The sequence below is a fragment of the Thermobia domestica genome, chromosome 13 (assembly GCF_964235325.1).
Source record: "Thermobia domestica chromosome 13, izTheDome1.hap1.1, whole genome shotgun sequence".
NCBI lineage: Eukaryota > Metazoa > Arthropoda > Insecta > Zygentoma > Lepismatidae > Thermobia > Thermobia domestica.
The window spans coordinates 21,047,065-21,069,385 of record NC_137466.1 but is presented as its reverse complement, the minus strand read 5'-3'; the positions used below and the strand labels follow the sequence as shown (position 1 = coordinate 21,069,385).

Here is a 22,321-nt window from a genome sequence, read left to right as displayed (position 1 = left end):
ATCAACGTTGCAACATTCTTCAAATCTATCAAGAAGGCTGCGACACACATTATGGCACAGACTTCAAGTACAATTTGACATTAAACATTGCAAAGACGTTCTTGAGATAGAAAGCTCCAGTAACGCTCGCCGCGTCGCATTGTCGGGGCAGTTGACAGATGTCAGTCCAATATTCGTTTCATTATTTTTTGCCTTCCAGTCTTAGGGCGTCTAGATTTTGATGCATTAGCCACTGAACCTATTTTATCAAATTTGTCCCTGGTGCAAAACATTGTTAAACATGTTGGTTTAGGAGTGTTAAATTCATTTCCTTAATAATGTAAGAACATTCGTAGTATTTTGACTGTTCCAATAGGTTTTAAGAATCCACCTTCTTTGTTCCTCGTTCAGGTTATAACAGCTGGAGTTGCATGTATCGTGGCGGATATAAATCTTTGACTAAGTAATGGCGACTGCTTTGAAACAAATACAAAGTATGAGAATTAAATCTGTCATCTATAGTTTCGTGTGGAGAAGAAACAAACTTGTGAACCAAAGGCTTAAGAACAACTCATGTTCTTAACATGAACTTTGCCGAAGTTTATTAACTTACATCATCATAAAGAAACACGAAAGACTTTTTGAAACGAAGGAAAATAACATACAACTTTGCAAACGGAGGCGAAGAAACCTAACGTAACCAGACTAAAGAGGAATTATTTACAGAGTAGTGATCGCGGTTCAGTGGTCAAGGCGCTTGGCTAGTAATCTGGAGGTTCTTGGATCGAATTCACGTCGGGTATTCCTTTTTTTACTTAAGGAATATTGATGGCGATTGATCGGCGATGACACACAGTTTATTATATTCAGATCTTTGAATACTCGGATGTTTCAATATTTCAACTATCAAATCTTCAGAAATAATAGTAATAATAATTATTATCTCGTAGAAGATTAAAAATTGGAAGCTTGTTATCGCTCAGGTCATACCATTACAAGCAGAAACGTGATATTAGGCAAAAAATATTTCGGTTTTGTTTAATGTTGTCCATGAGAAAAGAAATTTCTCATCTCGATTCTAAAACAAACCAAACAAAATCGGGATGAAACTTAAAACTTTAGATTCGAGACGGGACAAGGCTAAGTCAAATTATCGTCTCGCTTTGGAGATGAGATTCGAGACGAGACGAAAAGTATCTTAAATATTTCTCGTTTTATCTCGATTCTCGAAATAGTTTGACTTGGCCTTGTCCCGTTTCGAATCCAAAATGTTAAGTCTCATCCCGATTTTGTTTGGTTTGTTTTAGAATCGAGATGAGAAATTCCTCTTCTCATGGGCAACATTAAACAAAACCGAAATATTTTTTGCCTAATGTCATGTTTCTGCTTGTAATGGTATGACTTGAGCGACAATAAGTTTCTAATTTTTAATCTTCTACGAGATTATTATTATTATTATTGAAGATTTGGTAGTCCAAGTATTGAAACCTCCGAGTATTCAAAGATCTGAATATAATAAAACTTGTGTCATCGCCAATCAAAATTCCTAAAATAAAAAAAATGGATTCGTAAGAAGAACCTCCTGATTTCTGGTCAAGCGCCTTGACCACTGAACTGCGCTGTAAATGATTCACCTTTGGTCTGGTTACCGTCTGGTAACGTCTGGTTAGGTTTCTTTGCCTCCGCTTGCAAAGTTGTATGTTATTTTTCTTCGTTTCAAAAAGTCTTTCGTGTTTCTATTATGATGATATAAGTTAATAAACTTCGGGAAAGTTATGTTAGGAACATGAGTTGTTCTTAAGCCTTTGGTTCACAAGTTTCTTTCTTCTCCACACAAAACTACAGATATGGCATATTTAATTCTCGTACTCTGCATTTGTTTCAAAGTAGTCACCATTACCTGGTGAAAGACTTATGTCCGCCACCATGTATTTTTAAGTCAGCCTACAAAACTTCAGCAGTATAGAAAGTATCTTCCACCAGTAGCTTGCCTGCAATGCTCTATAATTTTTGATCGGATTTTTGTATATTGTGGAATATTCCTTTGAGTTGAGTGGCTTATAAAACATTATACTTGCCCATTGATAATTTATCGATTTCAATGTCTCACAATATGAAAATTTTCATTACGTTCAGTAGAATGATTATGTACGTATATCACTAAACATTACTCAACCTTACTGATCATGTATATTGACAAAGATTTGTTTTCTAGCTAACCGTAACACTTCTTGAATATGAGTACAGCGGACTGTCGAAAAGTTTAATATTGAAAATAGTTTAATACACTTCGTCTAGGAATGTTTGCAATTATATAAAGGATAAAAATGAGTGCATGTGGGTCCTTTGTTCGAGTCCTTGGGCAGGAGCAATTTTCTGAGAGAGTGTGTTCGCCCACCACACTTGTTTCATGAGCACCACTACTGGAGTCTCCGTTCGTAGTGCCAAAATTGTTCGTGGACGGATAAGCCACTGTTTCCGGTCACGTATATCACGTTACATATATAAATTAGATGAGTGATGGAAATGGGGATGCGTTCCTCTGTGCTAATGAACCGAAGATTTGACCTAAACAAAACTCATTACGTCTTCTGACATATTTGGGTTTGGACCCACGACCCTTAATTAAAACATCACATAATATTAGGGAAAGAACTGGAGATTGATTGCACGGTAATGGAAATCCTATCTTCCCGCGGTATTCCAGAGTTTTAGGAAAATAAGTTCCCATAAACCATGAGAGTAAACGAAAAATTGTTCATTCTGCACATTGTAATGCATGTCTATGTTCACATGCTACAAGGTTTAAAAGGAATTCTACACTACTTTCTAGTCAGGATGGATGAACTGTACTGACTTTCACTTTCCTTGTAAGTTGGAGAGAAGAATGAAAATAGGAAATGTTAAGAAAAGTAAATAAATAATTTGGACTTATATTAACCATAATGACATTCAATAGAAATTTAATTCAGTCCGTAATAGATTGGAGTAGAATTTTCTTGTATTTCCTGACATTTTAGCCTGTCAAATAGGGATGCGCACGAGTCGAGACACACTTTATAAAATTCGAGACGAGTCGAAACAAATGTATTTCTCGACTCGAATTTTCGAGTCGAGACAGCTGGTAAAAATCTCGACTCGACTCGAATGTCTCGAAAATTTTTCTATAATTTTTAATATTATTTTGAAGAAAGTGCTCGCTCAGAAACACTCGGCACGAGAATTTCGGAAACTGCAGGACTTGTCAGGTGTACGAGGAGTGCTGTGGTGATTGTCTTCAGCAAGTGGCGAAACCAAGGGGAAAAGACATCCAAATGTCGAGGGGTTGGGTGCCCCCACCTCATACAGATGTCGAACGTCGTAGGCTGGGCAGACTGGTAAAACAGAACAGGCGGCGAACTGCGTCGGAACTAGATCAGAGTTTAATGCTGGGTAAAGTACAAGCGTGTCTGTTGTGATTGGAGTGTTGTCAAATTTCCGGAAATTTTGAACCTGTTTTTTTTTTTAAAAAAAAAAACGTTTTTTTTTCGATTTTGCGGAAAAATTCAAAAAAATATATATGTTTGTATTAGGTTAATTTTACTAGTAATGAAATCTCCTTTTTTTTCAAACACGCGAAAAATGTAAGTTCAAAAATGTCAATATTGCGAATATTAAAAAATAGCACTCGAAAATAAAACTATTCCAATTATTATCTATATATTAAAATACTAGATTTACGCGTATATGTTTCTCCTCACAGAAAAGTTTATATGTTTGTCTCCAATCCTTTCAACAATGAGATCTCGAACCCACAAGTTCTAGAAACGTGCCGTTTTCATTTGTCGATTCCAAATTTTATGTAAATTGTCCAGTTCTAATTGAATATTTTTATTAAAAAAACATGGCCATTAGTTCTTTATTACATTTATAGGGGTACACAAGAAGTACTGTGGGGGCGCGGTGGCTCAGTGGTAGGGCGTTCACCTCCGGTTCTTGGGGTCCCTGGTTCGATCCCAGGTCGCGCCGCGTGGACTTTGTGGTGGACAAACACCATGCTCGTGGGTTTTCTCGGGGTTCTCCCATTTCCTCCAACTTTCTTGATTCCACCATTTCATTCATTTCTCATCATCACCGTCTCCTTTAGCCTAACTGGCTAGAACAGCGTTTCCCAACCGGTGTGCCGCGGCACACTGGTGTGCCGCGAGGAAAACGAACATAATTATTAATTCTATTGCAATCAAATTGCAAGACATTGTGTCTCACATTATATTTGTGAGGAAAAATGTATATTTGTGTTTCACATTACTTTGAGCATCTACTATGAATCTATAATTTTAAGTTCCATACTGTGTTACTATTCTGTACATTTTTAATGTTAAAAAGGTATTTGTTATACTTGTTATCACCATTATTGCTTCTTTATTGTTGCAGACTACTTCGTAACTTGAAATTTAAAAATATTATTCAATCATTTCGAGAAAGCAAACCTGCATACAAATAACCCTCATTTGTGTTTTAAAAGTACAAGAGATTTCTTTGTTCGTTCGTTATTTAGTGATCCTCCTTCTTAGTAAAAGGTTGGGTACAATTTTCGAAAGAGAACGTGTATTTTTATAAACCTGAGTCCTATGTTTCATTGTAATTGTTTTCTATTTTTAAATTAGAATGAAAAATAAGCATAATGATTTACCACGGATTGAAACCAGTGATCAAACTTTCTTGTTTGTGAAAAAGATATCAGCAATCAGAAAAAATTACCAAGGTGTTTTATATGTACAAATAATAATAATAATAATAATAATAATAATAATAATAATAATAATAATAATAATAATAATAATAATAATAATAATATCTATGAGTGTGCCGCGAGAATTCAAGTTACACCTGCAGTGTGCCGCAAGTTGAAAAAGGTTGGGAAACGCTGGGCTAGAAGTAATGATTTTTTTTGAAAAAGTAAAGCATCATACCCTACGAGTTATATATTCCAACATTACATAGTTGTATATAGGGGTTGAATATCTGTCAGGCGTTTGTTTTATGGCCAAATGATAATGAAAACGAAGGATAACCATTTCTTTAGTCTAAGATTAATCTTCATTGTTTGGAGAGGTTATTTTTTTTCAATAAACACCGTTTATCACTGACATAATTAATTGTGTGTGTACTTTATTTACTTATTAAATAATGCATGCATACACGATATGGGCATTCAGTAAATGGATACTTGAATATTTGAATTCAATTATCTATACAAGCCGGCTAAGCGTTTTTTGTTTTGGCCATAGGTGCAATTCAAACTACTCTTTGGGATGAGCTTCTTACCGGATGTGTAGCCTACCGAAGGACCACACAGATGTTATCGAAACTATTGTGCTATTTCTTTTATGCTTTGCAGAAAGTTCTGTAGATATCGAAGGCCACCAGTGAAGCCATATCTAGCATCTTGGTGCTAGATCTAGCATAATTCACTTCCATTTAGCATCTAGTATCTTGACTTTAGCATCTTGGCAAAATCTCATTCTTTCCTCTGGAGAACAGAAAAAGAACTAAAATTTAGATGGCTCACTGACAGTTGGAATACTTCAGTGCTGCGTCGGAAGCGCGGCATGTTCTGTATATATTTCTTAAAATGTTATCCATTCATAAAGTATAAATTCCCCCTTCCTCCCCTGATTCTCTTTCCAATACAGATAACCGACTCTTTAAATGAAGAAAGAACCCTGAACCCTCCCGAAAATGCAAAAATGAATGATGCGTACAAAAATAACAAATCTGTGGATGAATCAAATAATGCAGATACATGAGAAGATGATGACGAAAATAACAGTGCTTGATGGAGCGCAGTCCACCACATGTAAATAGATTTGAAGTGTTCATATTTGTGTATGTGTGCGTGAGTATGTGCTTGTTTCTGAGTATTTATATGCGCGTGTGTCTTGTAATTGTTATATTAATATCCACTGGATTAAGTGAAAGTATAAAATGGATTTGATGACTGCTAAATTGACGTCACCTTGGGATGTCATTATTTTCTAATATTTAGTAATATTAAATTAGATTATAGTTTAGCGTCGTTTAAAGGAGCAAAGCTCTACAAGACGTGGACGTACAGTTTAACGTCGGATTTGAAACACATGAGCTCCTACCATGAATCAAACCTCGTTCGAGAAAGGCGCATACGCTAACCACATAGCAACGGGGAGATCAACATTTAGTAATAAGTATATTAAGTTGTAAAATTATATTCGTTTAATTTTCACTAATATAATCTTCAGAATGTAAAGCATTCGCTAGACACGTTATCTTGTTTAAAAACAAAAAGCCTACCTCTTTATGTTTCCGTCTCGGGGTTGGACTGCGGGATGATAGAAATGCGAAAGAGATGTTTTTATTATATTTTGTACAGTAGATCTGCTCCTTCATAATCTCCATGTTTGATAAGAATGAACCTCCCTGGCTCACGAAAATGTATACGTAATATAACAAACCATGCACATTAAATGCGAGACTAATATAGCAAACATTGAAGATGCCCCCCTAGAAAATTTTCTTCGGCCGCCCATGTCTGCAGGCACACAATTTCGAAACTCAGTGGATACGATGTGGATGTATTCAGTGTACTGATTTACCCATAACATTTAAATTTTATAACAATATTCTCAGTGAATACTAACCTGAGGAGTACTATTTTTTTAATTCGATCGCTAAAGTCTTTTTTCCACCAGGTCTCGGTAATAGTCCGGCACGAAAACTGAAGTTTCTACAAGTGTTTCCCCAGCAATTTTTTTGAAAAAGGGGTCCTTGAGGAACGTTTTTAGGGGGTAATTCCTGCATTTGTTATATACATATATAGATAGATATACTGTGTATATATATAAAGATAAGTAGGAGCGGGTCTTCAAAATTAGTTCGGAAAGATAATATGAAAATCTGGCATAATTTGCAAGAATCTATCTAGTCTAATATAAATAAAATAAAAGAGTTTGTTTGTGGGTTTGTCTGTCTGTGTGCGGCCTGGGGACCAGACGAGTGGACCGAGAGTTAACAAATTTTGGTCAGGGGTACCTTGGCCTAGGCCCCAATCAAGACGAAAGGTTGTTTTCAAATTTCGAACCAGTGGAGTCTCAGGGGGGCGTTTACCGGAACCGGCTTGGGAACCAGACAAATTGACCGAGAGTTACCTAATTTTAGTCACGAATACCTTGGTCCAGGCTCGAGACCAGAGTTAAAGGATTTTGTCAAAATTCGAACCAGGGGGGCCTAAGGGGTCGTTTACTGGGACATGTAAAAGTAGTAGAAAATAACCGATATTAGTGTTGAATTAATAGTTTTCGCTGTCACTGAAATCAATGGTGAAACTCCGATCGCATTAACTTCCAAATTCATGCTATGCAGCACCGGGCCGGGGGTAACCGGGAGGGGGGCGGTATTTGAGATATCGAGACATATAAAAGCAATCCACAGTGACCGATATTAGTGTCAAATCCATAGTTTTCGCGGTCGTTGAGATCAATAGTGGCACTTCTATTAGCGATGATTTGCAAATTCAGCTACAATGTATGTGGGCCGGAAGTCAGTGGGGGAGGGGGTACCGAGACAAGTAAAAGTCATCCAAAATGACCGATATTAATGTCAAATCCATAGTTTTCGTGGTCGCTGAGATCAATGGTGACACTTTCATTAGTGATCACTTGCAAATTCAGTTACCATTGTATGCGGTCCACGAGTCAGCGGGTTGGGGGGATACCGAAACATGTAAAAGTAATACAAAACGACCGATATTAGTGTCAAATCCATAATTTTGAGGTCGCTGAGATGAATGGTGACTTTCATTAGCGATCACTTGCAAACTCAGCTACCATTGCATGCGGGCCGGGAGTCAGCGGGGGGGGGGGAGAAGATACCAAGACATCTAAAAGTAATCCAAAATGATCGATTTAGTCTCAGATCCATAGTTTTCGCGGTCGCGGAAATGAGGGTAATACTTCCACAGGCCTTGACTTCCATGTGAAGAATGGGTATATTTAGCTAATATATATATATATATATATATATATATATATATATATATATATATATATATATATATATATATATATACTGATCAAAAAATTAGGGAATCAGATGAAAACACATGTAGAACTTCTTCCGAATAATGTGAGAACACTGTATCTTGTCCAGTTCAGATTAAAATCATTAAGGCCCAACGTGCAAACGAACTGTTTGGAACATCTGTGCACGTGATCAGTGACGTGGCGCTACCAGATATCATTTTGTAGTGTGGCGCTGCCAACACATTCCAGCTCCAGGATACCTTTGTTCTCATTGTGTTTAGTGCGTCACAAATCTCCGTAGAGAAATTGCGCAACAACGTGATTTGCCAGAATCATTGGCATGGCGAGCTGTCGGCAGGTTGGAAGCTGGTCAGTCATGGCGGAAGGTGGCACATGGCATAGAAGTGGCACAAAGTGTGATTTCTTGATTGTGGAATCGATTTCAAACAACTGGAAGTGTTCGAAGAAGACAAGGACAGGGCCGTCCACTAGCAACCAAAGCCAGAGACGATCGTTATCTCTTGTTAACAGCCCGTCGAAACCGGCGTCAGAATACAACTCTGCTCCTGCGAGCCTTCCGAACAGCAACAGGACGCACAATATCTACTCAAACGGTCCGCAATCGCCTTCGAGAAGGTGGTCTCTACGCTCGTAGGGATATGGTGTGCACGACACCGTGTTGATCGAAGATCGTAGGCGGAGGAACATCGTGGGTGGGGACGCAATGAATGGGGCAATGTTTTGTTCTCTGACGAGTCTCGATTCAGTGTAGAGCCTGATAATCGACGTGTTTTCATCTGGAGAGAGTGTGGAACATGACACAATCCCATGTTTGTGCGATGGTGGTGGATTGTTGGTAGGCAGGAATCAGCATTGGTGGGCGTACTGAGCTCCACATCATCCGAAATGGCTCTTTGACGGCTCTCAGATATAGGGATGAGATCATGAAAACTCTTGTTCTCCCTTATGCTGGTGCCATTGGTGATTCGTTCCTTTTTATGGATGACAATACTCGTTCTCACAGAGCTCGGTTACTGGATGAGATGCTGGATGCTGAGGATATCGCTCGGATGAAGTGGTCAGCATGCTCTCCGGATCTCGTTCCAGTCGCTCTTCTGGATAAGTGGCACAACATCCCCCAAGAACTCATCGATAATCTGATTGAATCCATGCCACGCAGGTGCGAGGCTCTGTTGGCTATTCGAAGTGATCATATGACCTATTAAGGAACAATCAATGTTGTTGCCTTACCTGTTTGTGACCAGTTCGAGCGGTGCACACATAACCGTCTTGTGTCATGAGCCATGTGAACAAGGTTTTCCGTGCCCCAACACCAGCATGTGCCCCATTTTTCTAGTGTATCTTAAAGCATTCCTTCTTGTATGATATATATGAGTCAAACACAAGCTTATTCATACACTATCTTAAGGTCTTGTGTGATATTTCAGTTGAACCCCTAATTTTTTTGAGCATTATATACAGTATATATTTTGGCAGAGCCTGTATTTTCATATAGCAGAGCTCACAATTTAATGATTAATTTTATGTTTATTTGGAAATATTGGATTTATGAAAGATTTGATTTTATTTTAAATTTTGTTTGGTGAAGGGAAAAATAATGAATATAATTTATGTCAAGCTTAAGATTCTTAATAATGCAATTCTCATGAAGTTTATACAATTCTTTTGTCAGCTATTAAAAACCAATAAAGCACATTATTTGTTGTCTGCGAATGCAGGAACTAAATTTAGAAAATGTGTTGGCAAGAACAATTTGTAGAATCCATTGAGTTGCAATTGTATAATGATTGTGAACATGAAATACATTCACGGGTATGTAGAAATTGTCTAGAATCATGAGATCAGAGCATTCCAAGTATTGCAGTTGTTGTTCGCGACAGCAGGAAGTGACCTTGTTTTCCAAAGAAAGGGGGTACACGTGCTTGACGTCAGTCGACACCATCAAATTCCTGAGGACGAATTTCGAACAAAAACCAGAGGACGAGAGGTCTCTATAGGAAGAAGTTCCTATACGACGGAGAAGTGCGTATGTGACTTAGAAGTACAGATCAGATTACGACGTTGAGACTGGAGTCTCAAATCGCTTATATTCATCAAACTAACTTTGGGAGTGAGTTACCGAGGACATTGGTCAGAGAAACACCGTCACCAATGTTAGCAGTGTCTTGACCAGAGAGACACCAATCCAGGAAGATATCAACTTGGCGATATCAACACTCAGAGACCAGCCCAGGAGAGGACCACCGAAGACCGTCAACGCAAGTCAACATCCAAGGTATGTGTGACCTCAAAATCAGTGTTCAATCGCTCAATGCTTGGTATGCGTTGCTCTTCTGGCAAACTTTCTAGATATCCGTATTAGAACACAACATTTACACCGCAATACAAAGTAATGAGAAATATAACTGTCAAATATCTATTTAATCTCTGAGTTGTCATTTTAAGTTAATTCCTATGAGAACATGGTTCAAGTGTTTACCTCTTGCATAGAAATCAGAAATGTACCCACTCATTCTAGATGGTGAATGGAAGGTGATCTTCTCCGTTCAATGATTACATCCCCGTTTCAAGGACACGAACTGAGGAGGTTGTCATGGTTGGAGATGCTGTGGGTTTTTGATCTCAGTACATAGAAAATATAAGTCCCACCCGCCCGCCCTCGCTAGTAGATACATTGATTAGTGGAAATATCATGGTAGAGATTGCTGGTGGCTTACACCTTTGTTAAGATCCTAGTGTAGTATTAACTCTCGAAGAATATTAAGATGCGTTTTAGTTGTAATGTTAATTAGTTGTAATTCAGTCCCTCACGAAATATGTTTAAAGATTAATTGTTCGGTTCTAGCAATAAGAATAATTCCCACCCACCCACCCTCTCTGATACATAGATGCTCGAAAATATATGTGGTATAAGAATAAGAATACGTGATTGTTTATAGTATTAAGATAAATGAATGACGACGTTATTCGCACAAGGGCACAGAAAGCAGTTAGAGGTGTGCAAGTTGGTGGTTTACTTAATATTGCAACTTCAAGTAAAAAGAAACAAGTGAAGGTAGCCGAACAAGAGTGTAAAAAGCCTAATTTAAAAGTAGGACCGGTTGAGAATTTTCCATCAAGTCCTATAACAAAATCATTTTCGGAGGATTTTGATTCTATTTTTCTATTGAAAGTAGTGTAGTAGGTAATAATCAAACTATTAGTGAGAATAATACATCGAGAGAAAGCAAAATGACGACCAACGTAATGTTTTATTCCGACGTAAATAAGTTACCTAAATTCGATTTGAAAACGGATAGTGATATTGTAGGGTTCTTTGACGAGTTCGATGATGCTTGTCAAATGGCAGGTGTAAATGAAGAGAAGAGGAAGGAACTTTTGCGTATTGTTTTCAAAGGAAATGGAAGGCAATGGATAAAAGTATTTTTAAAACGAAGAAATGTAAATGATTTAGGATATAAGGAACTTCAGAAAAACATCATTGAGGAATTTACTAGGACTAACGTTACCATGGATATAGAGGAAAGGATTAGAGAAAGGTTGCATCTCGAGGATGAGCCTATTATTAACTACGTATATGACATGTTGGTTTTGTGTGAGCGATTGGATCCAAGTATGGATGACAAAAAGAAGATAGGAATTATCGTAGGAGGCCTTTAGCCATACTTTATGGAGAAAGTAGGAACAATCTCATATTCGACGATAGATAAATTTGTCGAAGACCTTCAGAAAATAGAAAAGAATAAATGCAAGGTTGATAAACGCGTAAAAAGAGAAAATGGCAAGGTCACGGTTAAAGATCTATTAAAGAAAATGCGTGAGCAGGTAGAAGCGAAGATAGTGATCTAGAAGTAGATAAGTTACTATTGAAGAAGGAAATTAGGAATAGAGACGAGGTCAAAGTCAAACAAGAACCCCAAAGTATCACTCAATTAGGCGAATTAGAGAAGATTGAAAAGTTACAATTAACCTTAGACGCTAAATTTCAAGATCATGAGGATAGAGAAGAAAGACAAGGTAGTTCGTCTAGAGAACTGAAGAACGGGAACAATAATAGAGGAAATAGGAATTTTAGAAGTAAAGGACGTAATTATTATCGAAACAATAACAATAGGAGTTGGAATAGAGATAATAATAATTTCAATCGGAATAAAGGAAATGAAAATAATAATTGGCGTGGTAATAGAGGAACACGTAGAACGAATTTTTGGTTACAACAACGTGGAAATTGTTGTGGTAGTAGGAATAATTGTCAGTCGTGGTGTAATAATCAAGGACAGGCGAATCTACAAGTTCAGTATCTACCGGTTGTACCGAATCAGGTAAACGGAACGACGTATTACCATGTGCAACACCCACAGAATTTAAACTAAGTATCACTGTAAATGACAGAGGCGAATTTACAGGAGATAAGAGGAAAATTAAAGAAATTGTAGCCTCTATAGTAAATGAAAACGATATGTTATATGTACCGATTGAAGTAGATGGGCGAAAACATAATGCATTGATTGATATAGGATCACAAATATCGATCATTAATGAACGGTTAATTCCACCCAGTGCTAAAATTCTTTCTAAATCGACGAGAATACGTGGTATAACAGAATGTGTTAGTTGTGAATAAAGTAGCTATTTTAAAGTTTAAGATGGCAGGTCAGACGTTTCATTTAGAGTTTCGTGCAGTTAGAGATTTTCCGTATCAGGTTTTGATCGGAAATGATTTTCTGAACAGCCAGAACTGTCAGATTAATTATGGAGAAAACAAGTTAACGCTACAGAGATTTGGGAAACCTCGATTTAGAAAGACTGAAGGACAGGAATCCCTATCCGTATCAGAGAACGCAGCAATTGGTTTAAAATATAGCATTAGACCAAAATGGGTTTTAGGTCACAAGGTACGGCTGTTACCTAGAACGAAAACCACAGTAGAGGTCAATTTAATAAATTCGTGGAATAACAAGGAGTACTTGTTAGAACCTGATAGGAATTTAGAGCGCCAGTATAATGTTTTGATACCACGTGTACTTTTATCGGAACAAAATAACAAGATAGAGATAGTAAATCCGTCCAACAAATTTGTGATGTTAAGAGCTAATGTAACGCTAGGACAGGCGGAAGAATGTATTGATGAAGAAGAGCTAAAACAAGAAGAATTGTCGGATGAGGAAATAGGTGTTTTAAAGTCAAGGAAAAATTTTGACAGGTCTAGACTAAAATTTGGAGAAGAGACAAAACCTGAAATTAAGGAACAGATTGAAAATCTATGTTTTAAGTATGCAGATGTCTTTGCCTGGCAAGAGGACGAGTTAGGCAAGGTAAAGCATTTTCAACACCACATAGAATTAGAAACTAAAGTTCCATTTAGACGACATCAATATCCCATCCCGATAGCACTTAAAGATAAGGTCAAAGAGCAAATTAATATTTTGCTTAAAGAAAATATTATTGAGGAAAGTTCTAGCGCTTACAATTCTCCTATGCTTTTTATACAGAAACCCTCTGGAGGCATCCGTGCAGTTTTGGACTGTAGATTTTTGAATCGATGTGTCAAATTACATAGCATAGCTTTGCCACCTATTCATCAGATCTTAACATGTATGGCAGGTCACAAATATTTCAGTATTTTGGACGTGAAATCCGCTTACCACCAAGTTCCTATCTCAAAAGAATCTACAGATTATACCGCTTTTAATATACCTGGCGTAGGAGCTTACCCATACCGTGTGATGCCTATGGATACTTACAAGCACCGGCAATATATACTAAAATAATGGCAATGACCCTAGCCAACGTTAATCCTGAGTCTATCATACTATATGGATGATGTGTTTATATACACGGATAAACAAGGGGAAATGGTTGAAATATTACAGTTTGTGTTTAAGAGATTGAGGCACTACGGTCTCAAGTGGTCTGTAGAAAAATGTCAGTTTGTTGAGAGAAAAATTTTAGCCCTTGGACATATAGTTAGTGATGCAGGGTATGAAGTGAGCCCAAAGATTATTCAGGCCATTAAAGCGTGCAAATCCCCAACTACTGCGAAACAGCTAAAGTCATTTCTTGGACTAACAAATTATGTTCGAAGGTTTTGTAGAGAATATGCTAAAATTACATCAATTTTCCAGGCGCTCTTAAAGATAGGACATAAATTTGAGTGGGATGAGACATATCAGCAAGCATTCGAGAAGCTAAAATCCGAGTTGATGAATGCACCACTGTTAGCTCCGTTTAGGGAGGAACTGGAAACAAGAATGTACACCGACGCATCAAAAAATTCAATTGGTGGAGTACTCATGCAAAAGCAATCAAATGGTGAATGGACACCAGTTGCGTATTACAGTCGAGTACTAAGACCGCAAGAGAAAACTAGACACATTGTAGAACTAGAGATTTTAGCTGTGATCAGTTCTTTGCGAGCTTTCAACTATTATTTGTTCAATAAAGAATTTGAGTTGTACACCGATTGCAAAGCATTGACATATCTGCAAACATCGCCTAAATTAGCACCAAAGCTTGTAAGATGGAGTCTTGATTTGGCTCAATACAGGTATACACCTGTGCACTATCCTAGAGAGAAAAATGCTAGCGATATTTTGTCCAGAAACACAGATATAGAACCAACTACAGACGATGTTGATCTAGAAACGTTAAAATTAAACACGGAAGATTTACAATTTAACTTTCGACAAAGATATTGATGTAGGGGATTGCAACGTCAGGATTCGTTTTTTGGTCCAAAAATGAAAGCCATTGAAAATCCAGCAGGAGCAGATGTCAAGGCAGAAAAACAGGCCAGATGGTACACGATTAAGGATAATAAGTTGTATAGGACACAACGTATGGCTAGTGGTACAAAATTACTTTTGTGTATTCCATATACTCTGAGAGAACAAGTGTTTAGGAATCTTCATTGTTCAATATATGGTGGTGGACACTTTTCCTATACCAAGTGTTATAGAAGAGCGTTGAAGTTAATTTACTTCCCAAATATGAAGAAATTCTTTACAGATAAAGTGGGTCAGTGTATAAGCTGCCACATGCAGAAGAGGAATACTGGCAGAGTCCCGTTCCGTGCCCAAACGTATCCGTCATATGCACCGTTCCAATCCGTAGTAATGGACGAGGTCGGAACATTCATGATTTCTCGTAACAATAGGAATAAATATATTTTGGTATTTGTTGACAATGCCACGAGATTCATTATTGCAAGAGCAGTACCTGCTATAACAGCAGATATTGTAGCTCAAGTGATCTTTGAGGATCTCATTACCAAACAAGGGGTCCCATCCCAGCTCCATCTGGATAGACTATCATCCCATAAAAGCAAAATATTGGAAGAAATGTCGGAGAAATTTGGCATAAACTTACACTTTGCTAATACGATTGCTCATTATAGTATTGGTAGTGCAGAGCGGGCCATAGGATTGTTACAACAAGTAATGAAACACTATATAGACAAAGACTTTGCAAACTGGGACGAAATATTACCTAGTTTGATATTTACAATAAATACACAAGCGCATGATGGTACTGGTTTTCCACCGTACTACTTGTTGCATGGAGTTGAACCACGAACATTTCTGGAAAAGGATTTAGATATCCCTCGGGAGTATGTTGAGAACCAGGGGAGACTACAAGGCATAAAAGAGGCACGTCAGCTTGCGTATAAAAATTTACAAAAGAGATTTAGAGCGCAGAAGAATCAAATCGAAAAGAAATTTTAACAACCGAGTTTCGATATTGGTCAAATAGTTTTAATAAGAGAAATGCCTAGAGCAGGACTACCTGCATGTTTCGGTAATAGATCTAACATTAAAGGTGTAATTATTGACAAGGTCAATAATAATTCATATAAAGTTCGGTACGAAACTAAAAAGGGTGAACCAGTTGTTGTTCGCGACACCAGGAAGCGACCTTGTTTTCCAAAGAAAGGGGGGCACAAGTGCTTGACGTCAGTCGACACCATCAAATTCCTGAGGACGAATTTCGAACAAAAACCAGAGGACGAGAGGTCTCTATAGGAAGAAGTTCCTATACGACGGAGAAGTGCGTATGTGACTTAGAAGTACAGATCAGATTACGACGTTGAGACTGGAGACTCAAATCGCTTATATTCATCAAACTAACTTTGGGAGTGAGTTACCGAGGACATTGGTCAGAGAAACACCGTCACCAATGTTAGCAGTGTCTTGACCAGAGAGACACCAATCCAGGAAGATATCAACTTGGCGATATCAACACTCAGAGACCAGCCCAGGAGAGGACCACCGAAGACCGTCAACGCAAGTCAACATCCAAGGTATGTGTGACCTCAAAATCAGTGTTCAATCGCTCAATGCTTGGTATGCGTTGCTCTTCTGGCAAACTTTCTAGATATCCGCATTAGAACACAACATTTACACCGCAATACAAAGTAATGAGAAATATAACTGTCAAATATCTATTTAATCTCTGAGTTGTCATTTTAAGTTAATTCCTATGAGAACATGGTTCAAGTGTTTACCTCTTGTATAGAAATCAGAAACGTACCCACTCATTCTAGATGGTGAATGGAAGGTGATCTTCTCAGTTCAACGATTACATCCCCGTTTCAAAGACACGAACTGAGCAGGTTGTCAATATATATAGTGGCGGATCCAGGATATGTTCAAGGGAGGGGCCAAACGATAGTTTGCAGCTTTATCCAGTGTAAAGTAGGATTGAAGCCCATTTTATGCAGTGTATACTTGAGTGTGAAGGGGGGACTATAGCCCCCTTGGATCCGCCTCTGTATATATATATATATATATATATATATATATATATATATATATATATATATATATATATATATATATACATGATCGAAAATGGCCTGGAATCCATACTCGCTGAGATGAAGAGAATATGCCGTTTAAATCCACAAATTCAGCCCCATTAGTACTCTAAGGAGGATGGTGACATGTAAAGATAATTGAAATTATGGATATTAATGTCAAATTCGTAGTTTTGTGGCCCCACAAGTTCATTGGTGACAGTTTTGGTGCCCTTTGTGTCCAAAATGAAACGTATTCTCCCAGTGCGAAGAACGGATATTCTCCTAGTCTGTAATAATATCTAAAGGAAGTTTCACTTAATATATTTCTAAACTACTATTTTTAAACTACATTTTCCTGTTTTTGCCAATATTTCCGAACAAATGATTTTTTCTAATGGTTTCAAAATTTCCGGAATTTTACATAGACCAATGAAGATATCTGTACGAAATATATGTTTGATTTAACATATTACCTAAATTGATTCTGTGATTAACAAAAATGATGATTCTAACACCCAATTTTTCCGTTTTTTCCCCAGCTCGGGAAAACAGTAAAAAAAACTTTTTTACCCAAAATTTCCTTTTTTTCACAGGCCTTCACACACTAATCTGAACACACAGTGCACCGAACACTCCTAACGATGGCGAATGTTAACACCACGACATCGGCAACTATAACTGAAATGAACACGTGACCATCGAAACTAGACCTTCGCACAATGTCAGAGCGTTGCATTGTGTGATGAATCCCGATATCTTCTTCATCATGACGATGTGAGGGTGCGAATCCGTCGTGTTCAAAGGGAACAGCTCCTTGACATCTGTACTGCGGGACGGAGACTGCGGCTGCGGCTTAATTATTATCTGGGGAACATTCAGGTGACCATCCATGTGTCTAGTGGAGCTCGAGCAAGCCACCATGACGGCCGAGGCGTCGCACGCTGCTTGCGGACTACATACACCCCTTCATGACGGCCATGTTTCGCATCGGTAGTGGCATTTGTCGACAAGATAATGCACCAGGTCACAAGGCCAGGAGTGTGATGCTGTGGTTTGAGGAACGCAGGAGCGAGTTCCAAGTGATGTGTTGGCCCCCAAACTCTCCGGATCTGAACCCAATCGATCACATCTGGGATGTGATTGAACGTGACGTGAGGGCGTATCACCCCCTCCCCGGAATTTACGGGAATTAGATGCCCTGTGTGTGCATATGCGGTGCCAACTCTCTCCAGCGACCCACCGAGGAACATTGCGACCATACCAAGACGCGTTGCCGTTGTTATTCGTGCTAAAAGGTGGACATACTAACAATTAGGTAGGTAGTTATAACGGTCTGGCTGATGTGTGTGTATATTTTAACTCGTATATTTTGTCTCGACTCGATTTCGAGTCGAGTCGAGACAGCAACATATTTTCGAGTCGAGACATCATTTTCTCGAGACGAGTCGAGACAGGCTTAAATCTCGACTCCACTCGAATCGTGCGCATCCCTACTGTCAAACATTTTTAAACCAAATTATTACTGAGGTCAGGAATATAACAATTTGTTGGTGAAAGAAAATGCTTACTAATTTGAATTAACAGTAAATAGAAGCTTTAATTTTAAAAATAAAAAAAATATTTAAACTTGTCAAGCATAACGAAATGTAACAATAAATTTTGACTTAATGACAACAAATATTTGAGAGTGAAGCATTAACACCAGAATTAATTTAGTTAAATGATTTACATTTTCTATCTTTCTTGGTCTATGAATCTCTTTAGGACATTTTTCATAACATGTCCTAAAGATATTTGTTTTGGTTTTTTACGCACACAACGACTTTTATGATCAAAAAAATACAGAAAAGTGATTAATTCACAACTTTACATTCACCAATAGCTATTTATGTGATTCATGATGATTAAAAGATAAATAAAGTTGATCAGGTATCACCAGGGATGGCCAATTCCGGAATTTTCACTTTACGGAATCCTGAAAGTAAAATCGGAGAATTCAGGATTTCGGAAAATATTCCGAACTTCGGAAAATCCAGAATTTTTCCGAATTCCGAAATTTTCTATATTTTTTCCGAAGTCCGGAAATGTGAAGTTTCCAATTTCGGAAAACAAATTTTCCGGAATTCGGATTAGGTAAAATTTTTGCCATCCCTAGGTGATACCATTTTGTTAGTGACGTCATGAAATTTGCTAATTGAGGAAGGGTGTAGTTTCTGTTGAATCTAAATTTATGTAATGAAATTTAGTTTAGCAAATTAAGTGGATTAGATAGTATAAATTTAATAAGATGAATAAAAGGGACTTTGAATTAAAAATCAATAGGAAATTCTAAAGAAACATGAGTGAGCCTATGGCCGGTTTTTAATCTTTTACAACTACGACATAAGGTAGGGGCTCGTCCACATATTACGTAACGCACCAAAGGGGGAGGTTGTTCTGTCTTGCGATACAAAGTGTGACAAGGAGGGAGGAGGAGATTTATGTTTTCGTTATGTAACGCATGGTTTTCTGCTGTAATTTTTATTTTTATTCTCAGGTTTATATGCAATCTTTTAAACAAACAATTTTGTTCAGTTCTTTTCTTTTTTATAAATAAATAAATACATATTTCTACTCTTTTGGAAAATTGTGAACATATAATCTATATAAATTGAATCATGCAGAATGGATTCGAAGGCGCCACGAGACACCAGCATGACTAGTGCTAAACCTTGCGTATATTACAATACAACGAAACTACGTTTTGTTGTTATCGCAGCACTGTGATTACGCACACGCTTTTCTGGAGTTATTAGTGATCTTAATCAGCCCTTGAAAATGCCCTCGCGTTGCCACTCGTATCGCTATTTCTGAGAATATTATTTAAAACTTTTGATTTAAATCATTAATCACTCAATTGCTCTAAGGAGTTTCGCATGTGAAACAGAAGAAATCTTTTTTTGTGTGTGTGAACTAATATTTTCCGCGAGGGAACTATCTATGATTTGCAGAGCAACGTAAGGTATAGAAAACCTAATACGCCTGATATTCATCTCATACGGAATTTTTTGATTTGAATATTTCTGGAGAATTTGGTCGCATTCTGGGACTGATTCAGGACAAGAAGATTTTGAAAAGGGATAAACTGAAGTCCAAAGTACAAAGATGATGCTCGAAAGCTTGTTCAGAAACGATGTGTCTCTGCTCTTCCACGTGTGCATCCATTTCGACTCTTTGGTCGACAAGGAAGAGTACTTCTTTGAATCGTCGATACTGGCGAACTTCAAATACACGAAGCATCCTGGATCTAAAAGAAAAGAAAAAGGTTGATGCCAGTTCTTTTGATCCTGTTTAACCTCCATCTTCCGGCAGTATTTGAGGACCGTTTCAGCAAAACTCATCAAACGCCATTTTGTTCTCAAAATGCGTTTTTTTTAACGAATTCTAGTACTTTAAGAGCCTCATACAATGCCTAACAGAAAATACGACGAAACTGAATATTTGCCGTTGTAAAAGGAGCCTGAATATAGCAAATTTTCACAAAACTCAACGTCTTCATTTTTCAAGATTCTATAATAAAGTGTTTGCATTTTTCAGGATCATTTTCTTAGGAGCAAAGTGAGCATAGCTTTTTGCCTCCTGACAGGGTTTTCAGCCTTATTGAAAAATCACTACACTCTGCCTTCAGAATATTATGACATTTTGTGAAAGTAAAGACTGATATAGTTACGATATAAAATCAATCTCCAAACTCCAATCACCAATCTTCATTAAGAAAGCCAAACTGACTTTTAAGATATGTGAGGTAAGCGTACTGCATTGTGTAAGAAGACCTCAGACCAGGGTACAATATCTTCTTCAATATACTTAGTTTGCTTCATCGATAGACATTGAGGTGCTTAAACCTATGTTTGAAGTACCTCAATTTCCATTAGTGAATTATGTAAGCAAAAATAAAGCTAATGACGTGAAGAAGTTGATGTCTTACTTTGACAATGATTCAGAGGAAAGTAAAGAGTTCTATTCAAAAGTTATAAGGGAATGCTAATGATACTGAAAACAAAATTCTGTATTATGAACTTTTACCTGTAAAGAGGACTGTGTTCCTGTATTGGTTTGGCACATCATTAAAAATCCTAGTATTGTATTATGTACTACAGAATTAAGTTGTCATTTCAATGTATGACTATGAGTTTCATAATAGGTTTAAGATGTGAGAAACAGATTTCGTTACTGTGGAAATTTCTGTATATCTATCTGCAAAATGTTATATGTACCTGCAAAACAGATGGACAATGTATGACAGAGACAGAGAGGAAAAAGGGCCTTCTGTGCATGCCTACAAACAACCAATCTTTCTTTGTGACGCGTTCTTTCTAAGAATATACTGATCACGAAACTCTTCTACCAATGAAAGCAGTGGGGAGGGTGGTAACTAGGTGAGCCAAGATTACCAAGTCTACTGATTTTTTTTTTGTATTGCAATTCAGAAAATGAGCTTTTTGGTGAAACCTAAATTGATGCATCGTCATGTATCCTAATGTAAAATTCACAATCGAATGTTTGATTGGGTATTAATATTACAGTTCATCACAAAGGTTACATGACCCTATTTCATAGTGAGATTCAAAACATTACTCTGACTTTTCTTAAAGGCAAGCACCTTCGTTGGAATCGAAACCAGACCATACGAATATTAACCATTTCGCCCCTAACTTAAACTAAGGTTTGCTTCATTACGAATAAAAGAATATATCGCTTAGAGCATGATATGTCAGCCACTAATACATAACTGAGAGAATCCTATCCCAAATATGCCTACAAAGATGAGATGATGAATAAACTGAGACCGGAGGAAAAATGGGAAAGAAGAGAGGGGAAATACCTCAACGTTAGGTGAATTAGTGGCGTACGCAATGTGGTTTGATTTGAGTTGCTCAGAACAAACGAACCACCTGCTTTTCATTGTTTGTCGCTCTCAGTTGCGTGGCAGAGTTACTCCTTGAGGGTGCCCATCAGTGCCTCTTCGTTTTTCACATTTCTGAAAAAAATACAACGGAATCAAATAACATTCTTCTTATTTATTTTTTTTAGTTTAATGGTCCATTGTTTTGCATCGACGCTAAGCGAGACGATGATGAGATAGATGATAATAGAGGAATGACGAAATTGGGAGCAAACGGGGTAACCCTAAAGATAAAGCTATGCACACAGATTAGAGATTGGATCGAACTAAGAACCCCACACGCCAGTAGTGAGCGCTCTATTACACCCACCACGCCCTAACATTAGAGTTTGTCTCTAAATTTCTTTATTACTTAGAAAAGAGTACTTAGTAACGCATTTTATGTTGTCGAAAATGGTATCTAGGCCCTAAGAGTTGTACAACCGGCATAGCGTTACAACGTTGCTAGACTTAAGTAAGGCAAAAAAACGTAATCAAGATAAGAATTGATTGTTTTATTGTCTGGAGGATCAAACAATAAAATTTTTTAAGCAATGTACT

The 22,321-nt window shown here is 37.5% G+C and overlaps 1 protein-coding gene and 1 long non-coding RNA gene across 7 annotated transcripts in view; one reads left to right on the top strand and one right to left on the bottom strand.

The window, feature by feature from the left end:
- The window catches only part of flz (transmembrane serine protease filzig), a 424,928-nt gene that overhangs the window by 113,202 nt on the left and 289,405 nt on the right, over window positions 1-22,321 (top strand). The window lies entirely within an intron of this gene.
- Window positions 1-22,321, bottom strand: part of LOC145668045 (uncharacterized) — a 316,452-nt gene that overhangs the window by 151,349 nt on the left and 142,782 nt on the right. For 2 of the 4 annotated variants that reach the window (XR_014127960.1, XR_014127959.1), the window contains exon 2: window positions 21,701-21,856. The exons of 1 other annotated variant lie outside the window; for it this stretch is intronic. This is a non-coding gene — a long non-coding RNA (uncharacterized LOC145668045). The remainder of the gene's footprint in view (window positions 1-21,700; window positions 21,857-22,321) is intronic. One more of the 4 variants, XR_014127961.1, reaches the window with a different exon arrangement.